Source organism: Lissotriton vulgaris, chromosome 1_1, assembly GCF_964263255.1.
Source record: "Lissotriton vulgaris chromosome 1_1, aLisVul1.2, whole genome shotgun sequence".
NCBI lineage: Eukaryota > Metazoa > Chordata > Amphibia > Caudata > Salamandridae > Lissotriton > Lissotriton vulgaris.
This window is the reverse complement of record NC_141685.1, coordinates 1600372905-1600380755: the sequence shown is the minus strand read 5'-3', so window position 1 is coordinate 1600380755 and position 7851 is coordinate 1600372905.

The following is a 7851-nucleotide window of genomic DNA, read 5'->3' as shown; positions in this document are numbered from 1 at the left end:
CCCAAAAACATATTTTGTAACTTAATCTAATGCCATCCATGGCCTAAATGATGTTTCAAATCCACAGACACCACAGAAACAATTGTTGCATTCACTCTTGACTAGAACTAGGCCTACTGGCTGCGATGCCCATTGGTAGACTAGGCCACATAGTGAATTGAATGAATGTTGCAAATGTATTAAAAAACATGGAGTAAATGTACGAAACTGTGCACCGTTTTTCATTTTCACAACAAGAACAATTGCATGTAAAAAAAATATTAGGCCCCTACTGATAATGCAGGCCATCCACCACATACATTTTAAAAATCCAATAGAAGTACAAATACATTCTGATCTATGCCCCCAGTGAAACAAACAACACCCTTATACAACAGTTTTAGAATCTCACAAGCAAAGTCCTTAAATCTAATGGTATAGATGCAACAGACAAGGAGAGTGATCCTTCCAGTAGGACAAGCCTGCTGGACAAGAACAGCAAGTTGAAGTCTCTGGGGCACTTCCAGTTTGGAAAAAAATAGGCTTCTTGCACAAACAAAAAATAACTCCAATGGCCCATTGGAGATGAAAATCCACTCAAAAAGCCTCTTAGCTGCCTATCAAACATAAAAGCTGCTCAAGCAGTGCATTCGCAATTGGCACTACATTGGCGCCATTATAGCCGGAATCTGTGTAAGCGAGCGTGAAGAAATGCACTAGCTCGATAGCGGTCCAAGATTATCGTGAACTGAAAAAAACTCTGCTTCGCTCCCGGGACAGTGGAATTAGAAAACTCCATGCTCCTCCACAGAGTGCCCAAATTCTGCAAACTCTGCAAGTGGAGCGAAGTTTACCGCCGGGGCCTCGTAGGTAGGCCAAGTCACGAAATCTGAGAAACTGTGGTGAACAGATATTCGTGTTTAGAAGGGAAGGGGCAACCCTAATTGTGCAGAAACGTACACTATATTCCTTGTGTTTCAGAGGTAAAGGAAATTGTTACAGAATCCGATACATAAGCCCCACTGTATTCACTTTGTCACTGTGTTTTTATTTCTCCAAATGGTAATGTTTAGCCTAATATAAAGCAGCAAAACCACTCCACGCTGGTTCTGGGTCTGTATTTAATTTCCTTAAAGGTTTACTCTCCCTCTCCTTCAGGTTTAGTCCTAACCTACCTTCACTCCTGTCCAGCACCCTTAGGAAACATAAGCACAAGGCTGTTAGCATCACAACTTTAGTTCTTTGTACCCTTCACAAAGCAAACACCTCTGTGCTGAGAAAGGGAGTGATGCGATAGCTTAAAGCAATCTCCTATATGATGTAGGGCAATAAGAAAAAACTATCCCCTTAGTATTGTTTAGCATCAGGTGCAAGTCATATCTCAGTGTTCCTCAGATAGGTATCAACACCACCCGTGAACACATGCCAACCAGCCATAGTCAATAGTGCCCTATTGAATATAGAAAGCCCCACGCGCTTGCTTACCACACTTGCCTGAAGCAGTGACTCCAAACTGGAGTAACCGCCGCCACCACCATCAGCACTTCTGCACACATGTGTCCGTCCACTCTCCTTCAATGCCTCACAGCAGCCATGCCCCTGACTCCGACCAATCCAATGCAGAAGATACAGTAACGACTGGGTCCCGCACAACTAAAACCCTAGAATGTGCAATCCCAGTACCTGTGGAGTTCCTACTATCAATCAGTATGCCCAAATTATCACAGAACCATTCAACTTGGAGAGAATGAAAACTCTGACACAATACTATGCATTCTGGACATGCAATGTGACACCTCTACGCTGATGGATACCTACTGGCACTTCAGCAAGTTTGCCTACACTCACCTAGTGGCCTCTGCTCCCTCGTCACCATACAAACCCAGACTCTAGTCATTCCCAGAGAAGATCTGTCAGAGTTGCACCAACCTCTGCTCAAGAAGAAGACAACTCTGTTGCATCAGGCTTGACGAAAAAAACTACTAAAGATTTTGTCTGGACTCAGTACAAGACTTTCTGGAAGAATTCTGACTGATTTCTGATGCACAAACAAATGCTTGGAGGGTCCGTACCCTTCTTGACGGTGCATATGAAAGCAAATGCCCACTGGTTACAAATAACCAGGTGGGAATTGCTCAAGATGATGAACAGCACGTAACTCCGTCTTAACGCAATCAAGGAAGAACTAAGACCATCAGCCTAATGGGGATGCAACATCAATATGTTTTGGACTTAATGACTGCAATGGAGGGAGGGGTGTGTGCCAAGATCATAGCATCCTGCTGCTTGTTTATCCCAGGCAATTACCTTAACAACAGGACTTTAACTCTAGCCATCCAAGCATTGCACCATTTACAAAAAGACATGTGGGGAGGGATGTGCTCCAGAGCAGGAACGGTACATGAACTAGTTTATCTTGCTCCCCAGGTGGCTGACTAGAATTTGCACATTATTGTTTCTCATTTTTATATTTTATTGTTCTTGTGTGGTTTCCTGAAATTGGGGGTTTCCTGCTGTAAAAATCGCAGTTCTCAAATAAGGTAGAGTACAAGTTACTAGGAAAGTAGTAATAGTCAAAATTGAAAAACAACGTACCCAATAATGTGACTGTCATTAAGTATGGGTTAGATAATGTATTTGAAATTTCAACTAGAGGGGGGAATGTTAGCATTGATTACATCGATGCCAGTCATTTTAATAATACTCTTGCATATAAGAGCAAAATCGCATCACTAATAACAAACTTACCTGTCACGAACACTCCATCAACAACTGACTCAGAAATACATGGTCAGGCAGGCTCTGCACCCTAGGCCTGAGGTTACTGATTGACAGGTCACAGATGCAACACTAAGTTAAGAACACATAGCCAATCAGGACACAGCACATAAAGTACATGCAGTGATCATGCGCCCCTCATGCCGGTCATCTGGACACTTTACCCACTTGCCCCCATTGTGACCACGTGAGGTTGACGCCCACCTGCATTTGTCATCAGGGGCCTTATTTATGACTCAACAGACAAGGCCCGCATTCTTTTACCAAAAAAAGATTGTCAGAAGTACTTTATGACACCCAAAATCTGTAGAGAGACTAGTTCAAACTGATTGTACTTTGAGATAGACCTCAGTCCTGTTTCTGTAACTGTGGTTCAGTGTTTTATTAAACCAACTGTTCCTGCTTTCAAAGTGCCTCTTGTCTTGTTTTTTCACGGTAAGTTCATATTGGAGCAACACGTCTTCTCATAACTCTTAACATATTGCTAGAGCTCTTACAACGAATTCTCTTAGTCAAGTCATCAAGGATGTTTCCCCATTGACTGTATGAACGAATGTTACAACACATACATTCACAATGCATACCATCACAACACAACTTTACAACGCAGGATCCATTACAACACATGCCATTACAACGCATGCTATTACAACGCAGATGCTATTACAATGCATGCCATGACAACGTAAGTATAGGTAAGTATATAATTTCATTATTATTAATTTAATTTTAATTTAATTTTAATTTAATTACAATTTTTTAAAATAATGTATTTAAATTAATTTTTATTTTTATTTAATAAAATAAAATTTACTATTCTAAATCCAGGGGGGTGTAAAAGTAGGGTAAGTGATGGATAGTGTATGGGTTAAAATTACTATTCTAACTCCAGGGGGGTGTAATAGTAGGGTAAGTGTTGGATAGTGTAGGGGTAAAAATGACTATGCTAACTCCAGGGGGTTGTAATAGTAGGGTAAGTGTTGGATAGTGTAGGGGTAGAAATGTATATTCTAACTCAAGGGGGGTGTAATAGTAGGGTAAGTGCTGGATAGTATAGGGGTTAAAATTAATATTCTAACTCCAGGGGGGTGTAATAGTAGGGTAAGTGCTGGATAGTGTAGGTGTAAAATTACTATTCTAACTCCAGGGGGGTGTAATAGTAGGGTAAGTGCTGGATAGTGTAAGGGTTAAAATTACTATTCTAACTCTAGGGGGTTTATTTAAAAAAAAAAAAAAAATTATTTAATTTAAATACAATTAAATTAAAATAATAAAATGTATTATAATAAAAAATATATAATTATGTTAAGAAAATTAATTTAAAAATAAATTAATATTATTTAAATTAAATACTTACACATACTTACGTTTTAAAGGCATGCATTGTAATAGCATCTGCATTGTAATGGCATGCGTTGTAATGGATCTTGCATTGTAAAAGTTGCGTTGTGATGGTAGTGCATGGTAAAAGTTGCGTTGTGATGGTTGTTTTCCGTATGAACCTTTGACAGCTGACATCAAGCATTGAAAGTAAGTATGTGCAGAAAATTCGTTCCGCTCGCGAATTTGAAGATTTTTTAAATCGCAGAAAAATCCGCAAATCCGCGAGCGTGACAAATTTTAGTTACAAAGAAATTAACTTCAACTTGGGCACCTGCTGTAACCGTGTAAGTGCTTCCTGAACGCCGCCTCGTTGCCTACTTGCAACTATTCTCTGACCCTCGATGCAGGGTCAGAGAATAAATACAATTAGGCAACGAGGCTCCTGTCACAAAAATTAAACCTCAGTAGGAAGCTCTTACAGATATAAATAAAGCAGGTGCTGAGTTGAAGCTCAAATTCAGTAACGCATTATAATCAGCCCAAGAATCTAGTGAGCACGGTCGATGCTAGGCAGGTGTGCTTTCTCCCCAGATCTACCGTCTACAATTAGCTGTAATCCGTGATGGGGGTCTAGGCATCCACAAGTTTCTCGAGCGCAATCCCCCTGTACTTCCAGTGACCATCACTTACTGCTTTCTCCTAATTTGCTGCTCTGATCGGTCCCTGACCCTTTATAAATGCGAGGCATGTGAACTCGCACAGAAGCCCCGCCTGTTTGGCCTCTTCCCACACGCACTAGGCTATGCAGCCTCTTTCCTCCCTTTCCCCCACTGTGATGGACAGCTCACTCGAGGGACCTTGGCGCCTATGGGCGCGGTGGTGAAGTTACAGACACACGTTGTCACTGAAGACAACTCTTCCAGGCCTTTACGATGCTGTAGTGTAGGAAAAGCACGAACATTTATCCAACGAGGTAGCACTTACTGCTTTCTCCTTATCTGCTGCTCTGATCGGTCTCTGACCTTTATAAACAAGAGGCATGTGAACTCACAAAGAAGCACGCCTCACACACACTAGGCTATGTAACCTCTTCCTGCCCTTTTCCCCACTGTGATGGACAGCTCACTCGGGGGACCTCGTCGCCTATGGGCACGGTGGCAAAGTTACAGACACACATGGGATGAAAGACGTCGCTGAGTGGATGAAGGACAGCCGCCTGAAACTGAACGAAGACAAGACAGAAGTCCTCATCCTGGGACAAGTGCGCCCTCCGTCTGGGATGACTCTTGGTGGCCCCCAGCCCTGGGCACCGGTCCTAAGCAAACAGACCACGCACGCAACCTGGGCTTCATCCTGGACTCCTCCCTCTCGATGACCAGACAAGTCAACGCCGTCTCCTCATCATGCTTTCACACTCTACAAATGCTTCGCAAGATCTTCCCATGGATCCCAACCGAAACCAGGAAGACGGTCACCCAGGCCCTCGTCCCCAGCCGATTGGACTACCGAAACACCCTCTACACCGGAACCACAGCCAAGCTACAGAAAAGACTCCAATGCATCCAGAACGCCTCCGCCCGACTCATCCTGGACATCCCCGACGCAGCCACATCTCTGGCCACCTGAGGGACCTGCACTGGCTCCCCGTCAACAAGAGGATCAAGTTCAGGCTCCTCACCCACGCACACAAGTCTCTCCACGACCTGGGCCCCAAGTACCTCAACGACCGCCTGACCTTATACACGCCCACCCGCCAGCTATGATCCGCTAGCCTCGCCCTACCACACATCCGAAGAGCAACCGCCGGAGGCAGATCCTTCTCTTACCTGGCGGCCAAGACATGGAACTCCCTCCCCATCCACCTTCGGCTGACCCAGGACCATCTCGCCTTCAGGAGACAACTCAAGACCTGGCTGTTCGAGCAGTAGCAGACCCCCTCCCCCAAGACCTTTCCGGGTGAGTAGTGCGCTATACAAATGTTATGATTAATTGATTGATTGATTGACTGACATGGTCACTGAAGACAACTCTTCCAGGCCATTACGCTGCTGTAGTGTAGGAAAAGTACGAACATTTACCCAATGAGGTAGGACTTGCTGCTTTCTCCCCATCTGCTGCTCTGATCAGTCTCTGACCCTTTAAAAACAAGAGGCATGTGAACTCGCACAGAAGCCCGGCCCCACACATACTAGGCTATGCAACCTCTTCCTGCCCTTTTCCCCACTGTGATGGACAGCTCACTCAAGGGACCTCGGCGCCTTTGGGCGTAGTGGCAAAGTTACAGACACACGTGGTCACTGAAGACAACTCTTCCGGGCCTTTACGCTGCTGTAGTGTAGGCAATCTGAGTTGAGTAGTGTAGGAAAAGCACAATACAATTACATAACGAGGTAGCACTTACTGATTAGCCAGTAGAAAGTACTCCAGTTGAGTATAGTGCAATTGCCAAAATATCAGCGATTTCACAGAGAAATCCGCGAATGTGCGGATTTTTTGCGAATTCGCAAAAGTTTCCCATGCTTAATTGAAAGGGAGAAGACATCAGCAATACAATTGTAACTTATGAAGGCCATGTGACTCCACAATGAGGACCAGGAATTGCTGAATTTGAATAAAGAGTTTTTTTTTGGATTGCCAATCATTCCAGTAAATATGCAGGCCAAGTGTAAATTCAATAGGTACATTAGTACAATATACAAAGTTAAATATCTCAGTTGAATGAAACACAACTGAATGAGGTACAACATTATTATGATAGCCACAATTATACAGTAACAGATAAAAATGAACAGGTGTTCCATAAAGAAACTTCACTTCTCTGTCTTAAACATAGGTCAGATATAGAGTCATCTACAAATGCCTCTAATTCGGAGGCATAAAGAAGAAGGTTTCAGCATAATCACACTTCAGTAAAAGTCCAAAGAAAAAGGAATTCAGTGTTAAGCATAAAGCTTCATATTTGCAAGAACAGGGCAAACAGATAGCCCTGTTCCTCTCAATGTCTAGCGGGGATCAATCCTAACTCAAACCATGGGAACAACAATTTACAAATAACAGGAGAATCAGGAAAGACTTATATCCATTAACCATACCTGGAACAATCACAGCGCCACCTGAATGCATCTGCAACACAGCTCTAAATTCCCAATGCAATAAACTGAGGCTGCTGTTCTCAGCCTTGCACATTTTTACATCATGGTACATGATGACCAGAAATTTCTTTCGACCATTGTTCCTCAAAGTCCACTGCCAAGTCTCTCTCCAGGCCTCTCTAACAGTGATCTAATATAGACAATAAGCGTATCTCTACCTAAAAAAATAATATCCTACAAGAAAGGGAAAACATGCTGGCAAGCAAAATGCATTTCAACTGAGGCCAATAGTCAGGCTTACTTTAGTTTAGCATTTATTGTGCACTTCAAATACATGGTTATGTATGCACACGTGTAACTTTTAGGAATAACTGCAAAATGTGAACAAAAGAATGCATGTATACATACGGAAATATAGCTTGATTTGTAAGTTTAAAATACAAATAAAGAATACATGACTCAGGTTTAAACTGAACATTAGTGCACATATATAGAAATCTCTAGTTTCTATAGTGAATACATTTCAATAATACATTAAATGCTTCGCACACTTTAATAAAATTAAGGCACGCAGTTAATATAATGTCACATGCAAGTATATAATTGAACGTCTGTGATGCGTAAGGGTGGAGTCTAAATTGCGCATCAGTATCGATGGTCGATATTTTATGGGCTCTGT